The following is a 13727-nucleotide window of genomic DNA, read 5'->3' as shown; positions in this document are numbered from 1 at the left end:
GAGTTCCTGGATGCCCGCTGGGTGCAAGTGTCCAGAAACTTCACAGACAAGATCACTCTGGAAAACAAGCTCCATCGTGCAATAAGGTGGTGGGGTGTCTGCTCCAACATCGCCTGGGACACAGGGTTTCAGAACCCTCTTTCCAGGAAATGGTCACCACAGACGCTTCCCTGTAAGGCTGGGGAGCCCACACCGAACATCTGCACACCAGAGGCATGTAGCTGCCGTAGGAGAAGGATCTCCATATCAACATCCTGGAGCTACAGGGAGTGTTCTAGGCACTCAAGTCATTCCTTCCATCTCTGAAGGGCATGGTGGTGAGGTTCTTCACGGACAACACCACCACAATGTTATACATCAGGATACAAGGGGGCACTTGATCCCCGGCGCGCTCTCGGGAAGCGCAGGACCTATGACACTAAGCAGTTGGTCAAGAAATGTTCCTTGTCCCTCTCTACCTAGCAGGAGTCAAGAACACCATCAGGGATTCCCTCAGCAGGGAATTGTGCTCCTGCCATGTTTTGGAACTTCGGCTGGACCAGGTGGACCACATATTTGCCAAGTGGTGCAGACCCCAGATCGATCTGTTTGCCAACAGATTCCACCAGTCTGGGGGACACGTTCTCCTTCCCGTGGGAAGGGATGTTTCTGTACGTGTTTCCTCTGTTGCCTCTCCTGTTACGAGTAGTCAAAACACTCAGACAGTGTCAGTGCAGGATGATGCTCATGGCCCCAGCGTGGACGAGGCAGATTTGGTGTCCGGTCCATATCAGCATGTCAGCGTCGCCTCTGATCAAGCTACCAGTGGTCCCAGATCTTCTCGCCAGAAAACGAGGCTGAATCCTGCATCATGACCCAGGATCGCTCAACCTGAGGGCTTGGGTCCTGCAGCCATAGAGTTTGGAGGATATGAGTTGCCTGCAGACTGCAGTGAGGTCCTCGCCAAGGCCACGGCATCGTTGACTTTGAAGTGCTACTGTCACAAGCGGAAGCATTTCACTGTGTGCTGGTCACAGAAGATTACCCCTCTGAGGGTCATGGCTCTGCAGATTATTCCATATTTGCTATCCTTGGCCAAGACTGGACTGACGCATGTTTCAATCAAGGTACACCTGGCGGCTATCTCCCACTACACCAGGTCACCAGGAAGATCTTCACTTTGGTCTCATTGACTCTTCAAAGAATTCCTCAAAGGACTTTTTCGTTCTTTCCCGCTGGTGAAGGCTCCTGCCCTGGCGTGGGAATTCAACATGGTGCTGATGAGGCTCATGGGGGCCCCCTTTGAGGCTATGCATCAGGCCCCTCTGAAGTTCCTCACCTGGAAAACAAACGGCTTTCCTGGTGGCCATCACCTCTGCCAGAAGGGTGGGTGAGATACAGGCCCTATCCTGTAAGCAGCCATACCTGACTTTCCACGAATCGAGGGCGGTGCTGCGGATGCAGCCCTCTGTCATGCCGAAGGTTTCGTTGGAATTCCACCTCAACAAACCTTTGATGTTGCCGTTTTTTTTTCTCCTGAAAGCTTTGTCACCAGCTGAAAGGGCCTTGCACTCAGTGGACGTTGCTCGTACCATGAAGGGTTTCCGAAAGACTTCACAGCTGTTGAACTTTGGTCCTGTGAACCAAGGGAAGGCCTTGTCCAAGGCTTCCATCTCAAGGTGGTTCTCCGGCTGCATCATGAACTGTCATAGGTTGGCAAACCGACTGCTGCCCAGCCGTCCGAGAGCCCACTCCACCAGAGCGATTGCTGCGACGACCGTGTTCCTAGATGGTGTGCCCCTGCTGGCAGTCTGCAGGGCTGCTACGTGGAGGTCCACGCACACGTTCACAAGGTTTTACTGCGTCGACAGGGATTCCAGGGAGGAGTCCAGAGCAGTGCTACGAAATCTGTTTGCTTGAGTTGAGTCTGTTCCAGAAGTAATAGTAGTTAATTGCTTCTGTTGAGCCTTGCCACCTCCCTTGGTTGTGTAATGTTGTACTGCTGCGCATTTGTTATTCATGAGCATGTGAATCCATGCTGGAGACAGAACAATTTACTTACCTGTAGCTATTGTTCTCCAGCATGGGTCTGGCATGGATTCACATGCAAACCCTCCCTCCGTCCCCTCTACGGCTCTTCTTGGTCATACTGGCACTTTACGTGCTACCAAATCTGAAGATGGCTGCCAGGGGAGGGGCTTAGGGAGAGGACTGTCATTGGATGGGGGAAGTATGACCCAGAGGTAAGTGATTGGTTTAGAGGAGAAATACAGTTTGGAAGTGAAAGTGAAACTGTTTTTCTTTTTACTGAGGATTCCCAGCCTGACGACTGGGAATATTCATGAGCTTGTGAATCCATGCCAGACCCATTCTGGAGAACAATAGTTAGAGGTAAGTAACTTGTTTCTTCTACAATGTTGCCTATGAATGGCTCTTTCAGGATTCAGAGTTTTAAAGTTATGCATCAATATCAGATGGAATATGTTTGTGTAATGGCCATGGTTCCAAGTCATTTCACGCAACAGCTGTGCATCAGTAAGTGTAAAGAGCACTGTGTGCTGTACATTTCTTATCTGCATCAGGTGTTATCATCAGTTTGCTGCTAGGAGAGTGTGGGATCTTTATTGGAATGCTCAACTCTCCATGTTCACGTATCTTTCTCCTTTCTCATGTGTGTAGTAGGATGTTGGTTATTCCGTTCTTACTGGCATGGGGATTCTGCATCTCTGAGGGGGTCCAAAATCAAGGGGAACCTGCTTCAACCACCCACTGGAAGGCACATCACAGAGCGGCTGGACCAATCTAGCCCATGTGTCCCAGTCCCATTTACAACAGGTTAGGGCGTGGGTTGAACTCCCCACACACTGCAACTGTTTGAGAGACACAGAAACACAAATTTGATAGCTATTTAAAGTGAAATGAATTTGCACATTTTCACTTTGCATTCAGAATTATTTTTTCGGTTTCAGTTGAATTTATTATGCCCAGTGGGACAGAACGTCATCTGGGAAGGGTGTGAACTCCTAGCTTTTATGACTTCTATTAATATAAAATGATTCAGGTAATTATCTTTCTAAAAGGGGAGTCTGCCAATCAGACCCCATTTTATAAAGCTCTGTGCTAAAGAAATAGTGCTTCTTTGAACCTTTGCTGCACCCATATCCTGACATCTGCAGTCCCTGCTCTCTAGTGGGATAGGATAGGTTCAAAGACCACATGTGCATTCCTGACATCTCCTCTGACTCAGTCATTTCAGCAAGAGGTAGCATTTTAACTTTTGCACCTCTGAATTAAAAATCAATAATTGTTGCCTTATCAGTCTGGTGGCAGGGTAATCTCTAAGAGCAAGCCAAACCTGGTTATGGTTTAGTGACTGATAAGAGCACACCGTTATTAAAGCTACCCTAATTCAATATCATGCAAGTGTCAACACAGGTCGTGATGTATTTATTTATTGCATTTATAGCAGCACGCCAAACCCTCTGGCATCAGAGTGCTCGTTACAGTAAAGTGCAAGGTGACATTCTTCAAAGTGCAAAACCACGTACACAGATCACACCATGCAGGTGGTTCTTAAAAGCATAATCTGACATAGCCACATACATCAGGCATGCAGATACATAGGACAAAAGTAGGGTAAGGAGATGAATATTCATGGCTAGCCTGAAGGTATCCACTGAGTCAAGTGAGACAATGGCTAGGATGTGAACTTCCTTTGATTCCCCAAGGGGAACGGTAACATCTCCGCAGGGGCCACAGGAGCTCTCACCAGAATATCTCCTGGGAATCCTGCTTCAAAGTAGCACTCCTATAACAAATGCTAGCCTCACACCAGGGTGCTGTACGACAGAGTGCTTTTGACGTTTTGAAGTCCGCAAACATGGGAAAAGGGTGCTATAAGTGAAAGCCAGAGGAGGAAAGGTGGACCTGATAAGGGTTTCAACAATCATGCTTTTCTGTGGGGGCACTTACCCTTCTTGTCCCAGGGATTGGACACATTACAGCAGGCTTGTTTTTTTTTTCAATCCCTAGTGACAATTTGCCTTTATCTTTGCACTTTCAAGATGACGAGACACATTTTTACCTCTACTGGCATTGCAGACCATTGCAAAGGCCTTCAACAGTGAGTTAACGATAAAAGGCTTCCAAGACAGGAGATGTCTGTCCCCTGAACATTCCCTGGGAACCGTGGGGGTGAACTGCTGTGGACCAAAACCTGCCACAATGCCAGCTGCACTAGAACCAGGCTCCTCACTGAGGTTGAAGAAAAATGTCCAGGTGTCCCCAAAGCTACCTGGACTAACATTGATCTTGGAGCCCCTTAATTGGGACTCAGCAACCAGAAAGCCCAAGAGCAGCTGGAATCATGTGTGCACAGCTTTGTGTGGAAGGTTGCCCAGAGCAAATGCCAGTGGTTTAGATTCATTTGAAACCTTCCACCCATCACTTTTGTGGTCAGTTTGTTTCTCCTTGTGAGAGAGGGTATGCCCAGACTGGGTCTCTTGCTCGCTGCGCCACAGGGAACCAGGCTGCACCTCACTGAGGAGGTCCAACAAGGCCGAAACATGTCTGGGGTTGCTTGGTTTTCTGTGCAGAGGGGACCTGGCCTAGCAGTTCGGGCTGGGCTGCTACCTTCGGTGGCAGCAACTGCTGACTGATTTGTACATGGCTGTTCCCCTTTTGCAATGGCGCAGACGAGCTAAAAGACAGTGGTGTGGAAGGTTGCCCTCAGCAATTGCCAGTGGTTTAGATTCATTCGAAACCTTCCACCCATCACTTTTGTGGTCAGTTTGCACAGCTTTGAACTGTGTTCAATGCACTTCGAACTAATCTAGGGCCTACAGTGCAGCTTCTCACTGTTCGCCAGAATTTTCAAACTGGCTTGATGCTGCTTCGCATCAGTAGCACTCATCATAGACCATAGAGACTTACAAGACTCCTTTTTCATTTTTTTAAACTTAAGTTTTACTGACATTTTATTAAACAACACACAATAGGACCAACGGGGCCCGTCTGATATACTTCCATCCTTCTCGTGTAGCCCTTCCGGACCTTTCCCCCCTCCCTCCCTAAACCAAACCCCCCCCCAACCTGGGTTTCCGTCAACTGAAACCCTTAACAAAAACAACTTCGAATGGATTGTGTCCTCCCACGTATTCCTCATCTTGTGATAAATCAGTATCTCCAGCTTCGCTGCTTTGGAAAAAAAAATTCTCGGCAGAGGGCGCTGTGCTCGAGGTTGTGGCGTCGATTGTCCCTCGACGTACTCCGTACTCTGTCAGCGTCACCGATGGTATAAGTAGCTCGAGCTGCGCCCGTTGCTTCAGTTCCGTTTTTCCGATCGCTTTGCTATCGAGAACGGCGCGCTTCTATTTTCTGTGACGAAAATGTCATCATCTTCGACACCTTCGACACCCAGAACTGGGTTTAAAAAGTGTGCAGATTGTGGGTCTAAGATGTCGATTACCGATCCCCACCGGATTTGTCTCTGGTGCTCGGTTCCAGTCACCGAACCGACGACTGCGGGTCCTGCCAATCGATGACCGAAAAAGCTCTTCGTGAGAGGAGAGGTAAACTGTCAGTGGGGAGGGAGGCCTCAAAAAAGGTTTTGTCAAAAAAACATAAGAAAGCGACTGATTCTAAGGGATCGGATCGCCATAGGCACTCGAAGAGATCTCAATCTAGGAGTAGATTGAGACATTCTTCGTCGTCATCGAAAAAAATTAAGAGGAGACATAGATCTCCCTCATCATCTTCTTCTTCAGAGTCGACCGAAGAAATTCATTGTCCGACTAAATCGGATTCTCCCAGTAAGTGGGAAGAATTCCGCAAAAAGATGATGGAGGTTTTCGAGAATGCGGCCTCGACCCCCTCGAAAGAACCTCGAAAAAGCCATACCCCTAAAGTCGCTCCATTGGTCGACAAAGGGAAGTCCTAGGCTACTATGGCCAAGACCAGTAGCGTCGAGGAATACAAAAAACCTCGAGTCGACGTAAAACCGTCGAAGAATCTTCGAGAGTCGAGCACCTCTCCAGTGCCGGCTAAGAAACACAAATCGTCGAAGACTTCGACAACTTCGTCGACGCCCTCGACGTCGATAATTTCGACACCAAAGCCAAATGCGTCATAGACGCCATTATCAAAGTCATCTTCGAAAACTTCGAAGACACCCTCGAAAACATTGAGGGATTTGCCATTTCCTTCGAAGCAGATGGAAGAGGAAGAAGGGAGATTCACTCCTTTGCCCAGATCAGACTTTTTCAAATCTGTCTGCAATCTATGAAGAGTCTGCTTCAGAAGAAGACGAAGTTACTCCTTTGGGAGTTACTTATGGTACAAGACAAGTTCCTGAAGAACTTATTGACCAGGAATCTAGAATGAGAGACCTCAGTAATACTCTACATTCTGCCAGTGGAGTTGACACATCCCCAGAATTAGAGTTCGCCAAACCTGATCCTGCAGAGCATGCAGATGCTGGGTACAGGGGTCTTATGACCAGGGTAGTTGAATACATGGGTTGGGGTAATACTTCACCCATTTTTGAACAAGATGACATGACGGATATTATCGTCAAGGGACCTCAGAAGGATCCTGTTCTCCCTTTTCACAGGGCCCCTTCAAAGGACTGTGGAGAAAAACTGGGAGAAACCAGAAACCATTGCTGCTGCAGATAGCACTTTTCCAAGAAAATATAGACCAGCTGGATCGGATCCTGAATATTTGAATAAAAATCAGACTCCAGAGAGTTTAGTCATTCAAGCAGCATCCACTTCAAAACAAACTGCTTATCCAACTATCCCTCCAGATAGAGAGGATAAAAAAATTGACGCCTGGGCACGTAAAGTTTTCACGTCAGGCAGTATGGCACTTAAGTCGGCAAATGTCACCTGTAGCCTAGCCAGGTTTACCCATACCCTGTGGGACTGTATTTCGGCGGAGGCTGATCGTATTCCAGAAGGCGAGGAAAGGGAAGGCTTCCTGAATATAGTCAAAGACGGGAAGGAGGCAATGGGGGAATGCCTCCAGTCTGGACTGGATACTGCTGATAGTATCAGCAGATCCATGGCTGCAAGCGTTGTGCTACGCAGATTTTCGTGGTTGAGGAAGTCGGGATTTGCACCGGATGTGCAAGCTAGACTCCTCAACATGCCCTTTGATGGCTGGAGGCTCTTTGGCAGAAAAGCTGATGAAAGCCTAGAAAAACTTCATACCTCGAAGGCGGCAGCTGAAATCACTTAGCGCCTCTTTGCGCCAGCCTCTAAAACCCTATTCCGGCTCATCTTCCTGAAGGGGTCGTTCTTTTCGATACTACTCCTCTTTTGGTAGAGGAAGAGGACAGGCTTCTCAAAGGGGCAAAAGGAACTTCCCTCGTGGAGCACGGGGAAGAGGTGCAAAATCAGCCTCAGGAGCGGCATCTGTACCCTCAGCCACTCCTGCAGCCGCCTCCAAATCCCTCTGAGACCTTGTTACACAAAACACCAGTGGGAGGCAGGATCTCTCAACATCTGAAGGAATGGCGGGGCATTACCTCAGATGCTTGGGCACTGGAAACAGTAGCCCAAGGTTACTGTCTCCCCTTTCTAAAAAGGCCTCAGAATCATCCACCGGGAGCCAACTCCATCAAAATTCCGGATCCGCTCCTGTTGCAGGAAATTTTAACCCTGCTAGAGAAAGGTGCCATAGAACTGGTACCTGTAGTGGAGAGGACCAGGGGTTGGTACTCCCCATATTTTCTCATCCCAAAAAAGGACAGAGGACTGAGACCCATCTTGGACTTGAGAAACTTGAACAAGTTCCTCAGGAAGGACAAGTTCAAGATGGTGACTTGTTCTCAGATCCTTCAGGCTCTCCAACTCCAAGATTGGTTGGTATCATTGGACCTTCAGGATGCTTACTTTCATGTGCCAATCCATCCAAAGCACAGAAAGTACCTGAGGTTCACGATTGGCAATTCTCATTATCAGTTTCGAGTTCTGCCATTCGGGTTGCCTCCGCCCCAAGGGTTTTCACCAAACTGTTGGCGGTTGTGGCAGCAAGTCTCAGAAAAGGAGGTATTCACATATATCCCTACCTGGACGACTGGTTGATCAGAGCAAGTTCTCCAGAACAAGCTCAGGAACATCTTTCGATCACCTGCCACTTCCTCCACAAACTGGGTTTCTCCCTTAATTTCAAGAAGTCCCACATGATACCAGCCCAGAAACTCCAGTTTATCGGAGCAGTCTTGGACACTTCATCGGGAAAAGCCTCGCCTCCCAAAGTGAGAGCTCTCCACATCCAGCAGATGGTAACAAAATTCCAGAATGCCCAACGTCTACCGGCCTTCGATTTTCTCAGGTTGCTCGGCCTCATGGCATCCTGCATTTTCCTAGTACCAGAGGCCAGGTTGAGAATGAGGTCCCTTCAATGGGCACTCAGAACTCAGTGGTCCTAGTTCTCAGGGAATATGTCGGATCTTCTGCAAGTCCCGAGCGCAGTTGCTCAGGATCTTCTATGGTGGGCTTGCAACGACAACATTCTCAAGGAAGAATCTTTTTGGCAACCATGGCTGGAGATAACAGTAGTGACGGACGCCTCACTCACGGGGTGGGGAGCACACACCAACGATCTGACAATCAGCGGTCGTTGGTCTCCATTGGAGTCCAAACTACACATCAACCTATTGAAGCTGAGGGCAATCAGACTAGCTCTGAAGGCCTTTCTGCCCTCTGTACAGGGAAAGAATGTTCTGATAATGACGGACAACACATTGGCCATGTACTATCTCAACAAGAGAGGAGGTGTAGGGTCACTGCCACTGTGCAGAGGGGTCAATGCAGCTCTGGTTCTGGGCAATACGAGAAGGAATCTCACTGTCAGCAATTCACCTAGCCGGAGAGAAGAACATGGCGGCAGACACTCTGAGCAGGCAGAGCACGGTCTCTCACGAGTGGGAGCTGGCTCAGGAAGTCCTTCTGGAGATCTTTGCCCTTTGGGGAACCCCTCAAGTGGATCTGTTCGCCACCGCGATCAACCGGAAGTGCGATCAGTACTGCTCAAGGGAATTTCCTCAAAGAGGAGCTCTGGGAGACGCATTCGTAGTGGAGTGGAAGTTTCCACTGCTGTACACGTTTCCCCCAGTCCCTGTGATTCCTCAAGTAATCAGGAGGTTGAGAAAGTTCAGGAAAACCTGATCCTAATTGCCCCGCATTGGGCCAGGAGGACGTGGTACCCGGACCTTCTAGACATGTCCATCTGCCCTCCAATACGTCTTCCGCAAAGAGAGGATCTTCTCTTCAAGAGGAAGGTCGGGTTCTCCATCCAGAGGTGAAGACGCTCAACCTTCACGCATGGTTTCTGAGAGGTTGAGATACAAGGATTGGGATCTTCCGGATGACGTAATGGAAATCTTGCTTTCGGCCAGAAGACCAGCAACAAAGTCTTTGTACCGATGTCGCTGGAATAGGTTCAGTAACTGGTGCAAAGACAAGGATGTGGACCCTTTTCAGTGTGGCACCCCAATGGTGCTTTTCTTTCTGCTACATCTAGCTAATCTGGGGCTCCAGATAGGAACAATAAAAGGATACCTTGCTGCGCTGTCCATTTTCAAGCGCTCCTCGGAAGCGGTTTCATATTTCAAAATACCGTTAATAATTCAATTCTAAAGGGGCTCACTAATGTATACCCTCCAGTACCTTTTCATGTACCAGCCTGGGACTTAAATTTAGTATTAAAATTCTTCACTTGCATACCTTTTGAGCCTCTGCACTCATGTCCATTGAGGCTTTTGACTCTAAAAACTGTCCTCCTTGTGGCCCTATCATCGGCCCGCAGGGTTAGCGAACTTCAGACTCTCTCATGCAAACCACCATATACTATTTTTTATAAAGATAAGGTAGTCCTTAAAGTTAAACCTTCATTTTTGCCAAAAGTAGTCTCGTACTTCCATTTGTCACAAAAAATAGTACTACCTACGTTTTATCCTCCTCCTCATCTGGGCAAAGAAGAGGAGAGATTACACAGATTAGATCCCAAGAGGGCTCTTAGTTTTTACATCTCTATGGTGGCTAAATTGAAACAAGATGACCAACTGTTTGTGGGTTACACTGGTCAAAAATTAGGCTTATCTGTAACAAAACAGACCATTTCCCGCTGGATCATATTAGCCATAGTTGAATGCTACAGACTAGCGGGAAAAGAACCACCAGATGGGCTTCATGCCCATTCTACAAGGGGAATGGCTACTTCTACGGCTCTAAAGAGGGGAGTCCCGGTAGCAGACATTTGTGCAGCTGCAACCTGGAAAACAATACATACCTTTGTTAAACATTATTGTTTGGGCACTGCCTCCTCTAACGAGGGTTTATTTGCAAAGGCAGTTCTGCATTCTGTCCACGAAAATTGAAATGGTACTCCGACCTACAAAAAATAGATACTGCTATGGGAGCCTATCACAAGATGAGGAATACGTGGGAGGACACAATCCATTTGAAGAACAAGTTACTTACCAACTGTAACGTTCTTTCGACTGGATGTTCCTCCCACGTATTCCTCATCGACCCTCGCATCCTACCCCACAGTACAGTTTACGTTTTCTTACACTTTCCTCTCACGAAGAATGTATCGGTCATGGGACATGCCTGGGTGTTCCTCCTATATATATTTCATCGAAAAAACCGAACTGAAGCAACGGGCGCGGCTCGAGCTACTTATACCATCGGTGACGTCGACAGAGTACGGAGTACGTCGAGGGACAATCGATGCCACGACCTTGAGCACAGCGCCCTCTGCCGAGAATTTTTTTTTCCGAAGCAGCGAAGCTGGAGATAACAATTTATCACAATATGAGGAATACGTGGGAGGAACATCCAGTCGAACGTTACAGTTGGTAAGTAACTTGTTCTTCTGCTGTGAAGACAAGGCCACATATTTATGTCGGATGACCAAGCCGGGGAGAATAGTTATTGTATTGTCCGCCGAAGGACAAGCCAGAAAGGGAGTCGGAGCGCTTTGCAGGTGCAGTGATAATGGGTAATGGAAACGAAAGCAAGGATGGAATATGTTTTTTCTTTTTCTGCTTCTAGCTGGAATATTCCACTCTTTTTGCGCCTCATGCTTATCGTCTGCTCTTCGGAAGAGGCAGCATGGTAACCCATGAGGGGCGGGATGGAAAATAGCCCCAAAAGAGAAGAGGTTTTTCCTCTTGGAAAGACAGAATTAGAACGATTGATCTCTTTGCCTACCTGCTGTGGGAATAAGCAGTGTCGTAGTGGCCGAGATGAAGGTGTCTTCTGCAAAAATCCTAACAGTGATGAATCTTTTCTTTGTCTTTGTATAACTGATTGTGTTTATTTTTCTTTCTATATGTTATGAGTGAATGAAGGGCCTATAACGAGCCATTTATATTATAACCATAACCAATGTTGTATGTGTAATTATTTGCCTATCTTGAGTCCAATAACTTATTTTGCAACGGTCCGGAGAACGTATGTATGAGGTCTCCACATGTGGCCAAGATAAAGCAAAACGGGGCGAGTCTGAAGCTGACTGGGAGGCGGTTCAATGGTCTTGGGGAGCAGGCAGAGAAGGCTTGTATTCTGGTCCTTTCCTTTTTGCAGCAGTGGATTTCAAGTCTGCACGTGTCCTGGCTTCTGGTGGTGTGCTGTCCGCCAGAGATGCCGAGTTACTCTGAAAGGTAGCTGGGTGTCTTGAGGGTGACTGCCTTATAGAGGATGTAGCAAGACTTGAAGGTGATTTGCGCATGCAGTGAGAGCAAGTGAAGGTCGGTTAGGGCCAGGGTGATGTGGTTGTATATATGTAGACTCTTGATGAGGCATGCGGCCACGTGTAGGACACTTCTCAGGGGCACAATGGAGGACGTAGGGAGGCCTTCGAGGAGTGCATTGCCCCCATCCAGGTGGGATAGGACCAGTGCTTGATAAGTGGATCTAAAGCTGTCCAGAGGGAGGAAGGGCTTGACTTTCCACACGTTACATGAAAAGCGAAGGTGGTATACCTCTTGGACGGTGTCTGTTTTACTTTTGATTAGGATCACTGCTGGTTTAGTAATTGTGTGGATATGAGTAGGTGATTTAGCCACTTTTCATACCTAGGAGTGCTAGGAGTCTTTTTGTCACGCTCAGCCCTGACAGAACATAACCCTTCAGTTTTTCAGATATGGCTAGAATAAATATGAATATTATAATTTGTTTCATACACATTGGTTCAAAAGATGTATTTCATTGAAAAACACTATCTCTGTGACTAGAAAGCTGTCTGTATTAAAGTAAGTTGGGGTTAAAAATTACAAGACTTTGTAAAATGATGTTTCAGTGATCCCATTCAAACTAAATATTAAATCATAATTTAAATAATTGTCAAATTCTCCATTAGGGAGGCATAGTAACACTTTTGTATACACAAGCCACACATTACATCACTCTTCTCCTGATAGGATGTCACCTGAATAACCTTACAGTGAGCAGTCTTTGGAATCTCATTGAACTATGTGTCATCAGGTTGGTCCTCGCTAGTTAACTTATTTTTCCATCTGTGAGGGGTAGATTTCTTCAGGTCCTCCTGGGCAACATTGCAGCCATACACTATTCCTGAAGGAGGTGTGTTGTGAGATCACTGCAGCTCTGCAGTGAGGCCATGTGACTCTCGTTCTAGGATCTGTAAAATGTCTCCCTTTTGGTAGCTCATCTTTTCACGATATGGAACGTTACGATGGACGCGCCAAAAAGGTTTACTTTGGTTAACCATGAATGGGAGTTGTCAATAAGCCCTTGAGAAGTTTGTTCTCTCCTGGAAAACCTTTCAGGTTGATCTCTTTGCCTATGGCATCAACTGGAATTGTAGGTTTTTCTCCTACAGAGAATGTGCCCCCAAAGGGAGCCCTGGGGGTTGCATTGATTGTACAGTGGAATGTAGACAACCTCTTTATGTTCCCAAAATCACTGGTCATTCTCTTAGCTCTCAGCGATGTACAAGGTTTGGGTCCCCCTGGATTTTGTTCATCCAGGGTCATATCATCATAGTACCCAGAACTTCTAGACATGTCCCTTTGTTAGCCATAGTGATATTTGGATGAATACATGGAGCTTTCCTGTTGCCTGAGATGGGCATCCAAATGTGTCTGACTGAAGACCTAAGGTACTCCAAATGGTGCCAGGAGAGGTTTCTAGTGTTAAACTTCATCTGTACTTGATTTCCTTGTCTCTTTGGCGCAAGGTTGCCTTCTGACTGGCACAATTAAGGGTTACATGGCTACCGTAATAGTCTTAGAGAGGACTCCAGAACAAGGCTCCTTCTTTACAATTCCGACTGTTATGCAGTTTTTTAAAGGTTTAACTTTTAGAGTCAAGCCAATTTTTTCTGCCAAATGTCATGATGGAGGGTTAGCCTTTCTTGAAAGATTCACCTTCTTGTCTTCTTTGTTTTTCCGTATTCCTCCAAGACAGAGAAGAGAATCAATTGTCTGGATGCAAAGAAAGCAGTGAGTTGTTGTGGCTCTCGGATGAGATCATCCTTTAATTACAACCTGCCTTTTATTTGGTTTGCTGGTGCCTGGGCAAGCATTGCTGTTGCTAAACAGACCCTCTGAACAAGTGGATTGTTCCCTGGATTTCTGTGTTTCTGGACAGCACACCCATTTAAGACATTGCTTTCTGGAGTAGATGATTGCCTATTGCTCTCTTCAGAGTTCTTCTACTGCTTTGGAAGACTTCCTAACACGATGCACATTTGGGAGAAAAATATGCATTAGA

The 13727-nt window shown here is 47.0% G+C and overlaps 1 protein-coding gene across 10 annotated transcripts in view; it reads left to right on the top strand.

The window, feature by feature from the left end:
- The window catches only part of CAPS2 (calcyphosine 2), a 1666464-nt gene that overhangs the window by 1422339 nt on the left and 230398 nt on the right, over positions 1 to 13727 (top strand). The gene's annotated exons all lie outside the window — the stretch shown is intronic.

This window comes from Ambystoma mexicanum, chromosome 12, assembly GCF_040938575.1.
Source record: "Ambystoma mexicanum isolate Mex_15411 chromosome 12, UKY_AmexF1_1, whole genome shotgun sequence".
NCBI lineage: Eukaryota > Metazoa > Chordata > Amphibia > Caudata > Ambystomatidae > Ambystoma > Ambystoma mexicanum.
This window is presented reverse-complemented; position numbering and strand designations above follow the sequence as displayed.